Here is a 1,754-nt window from a genome sequence, read left to right as displayed (position 1 = left end):
AAAAAAAAACAAGAAAAATTGCAAATGATACAGAATTTCACCAAACCAAATATTATGAATTTGACTGTATGTTTATTGCATAGTGTTTTCTTGAAATTAGTTGTTCAGATTACCAGATATATGCATGCAAAATTGGAAGATGAGAGAGAAGAAAAAAAGGTGTAAGAAATTAAGAAGAGAGATAACAGAAATGAAATTGAAAAGAGAAGACAAACCTTAAGCACCAACTATTCGTTCCCTTAGAGTAGCAGAAATCCAAAGTACAATGATCCAATTATATTATTTACATACATAGATATATCTCTTGCCCCATTTCCTCTTCTGTCCTTAACCTCGTCTCAGTCCACACAGATATGCATTATGGAAAAATTTGACCTCAACACAAAACAACATGAAATAAACATTTGGGGTAAAATAATAAATTTTGTGAGGAAAAAGTTTCATCACATACATTTGCATTTGCATTTCCAATTTATATTTTAGACCTGCAAAAGTGAAAAAACGAGAGTATGGATAAGACCAGTCAAATGTCTTGACAAACCATGCTTGAATTTAAGAATGACTAAATATGGAGATGACACTTAATCCCTAATTTGTCATGAATTGAGTGTGTCAGCTCTAAGAAAACAACCATATGTGAACTGGTACTAACTAACACTCCCTGAGGTAAGGGCAAAATCTGTGGAAACTTTATCTGTACCATAACACATATCGTTGAATCATTGTGGAAACTCCAAGGTGGATTTTTCCATAATTAAACTCACTGGGACCTCAGTTATAACTCTAAATGTATAGCACAGAGCTCCAAAGCTGTCAAAAAAGAAAAATAAACTATCTAAAATATGATTTCCAGAGATATATCCTCTGGGGTAATGCCATCATTGAATAACTTGAGGCTAAGTCATTAAAAAGAGAATAGCCAATTTGGGTAGAAGTGAAATATATAAAACTCCCTTATTAAAATCAGGTGGCTAAATATGATCAACTTATGACTAATATGTTCAAGTATGAAAAAGTTTTTAATTCCAAGTATTTCGTAAAATTTATAGTAACTAATAAAAAGTAAATTTTTTAAAGGAGGTCTTAACTAAATACAAGAAGTCAGTGAGTATATCTTTTAACTTGTGCATTTTGACTTGACAGCAGAGCTCACAGCAAGAGAGAGGAAAAGTGATCTCAGAAGAAGCCACTGAAAAATTTATTCAAATGCTGCTATAGTGTGCTTTACTAGTTATGCAAAAAATGTTCTGAATTTACCATAGTTTTAAACAAATCAGTGGTTAGAATGTATATTAGAAAAATAGAATAAGGAAAAACGGATGAGAGATGACCCATATGTAACACTTTACAGAACACTCACAATAGTAAGCAAAAGCAGAGAATATAACACACATAGCCATGTGTCAAAGTATCTAAATCATATAGCATGCAGATCTGAAAATAAGAAACTCAGATAGAAAATGGTGACAAAAATTTTCCCAAATACTTACAGGTGTAACTACTTGAATAAGACACAATCATATTGCCAATCAATTTGTACGGTAACAATTAGTGCGTTTTATTTTTATTTTTTTGTCTAATATATTTTATATTTTTCCCAAAGTTTTATTGATAAACAGCAATGAGACAGTTTCAAATCAAATCGGAAATACAGCTTCAACAAATAATACACTGCATATATTCTTCTTAGTGGTTAATTGCTGTACAAGATGTGGACTTGTGATCCTATTTACAAACACCATTAGAACAAATCA

The sequence above is a fragment of the Octodon degus genome, unplaced genomic scaffold, assembly GCF_000260255.1.
Source record: "Octodon degus isolate 3935 unplaced genomic scaffold, OctDeg1.0 scaffold00354, whole genome shotgun sequence".
NCBI classification, from domain to species: domain Eukaryota; kingdom Metazoa; phylum Chordata; class Mammalia; order Rodentia; family Octodontidae; genus Octodon; species Octodon degus.
The sequence above is the reverse complement of the archived record's forward strand: the minus strand, read 5'-3'. Positions refer to the sequence as shown.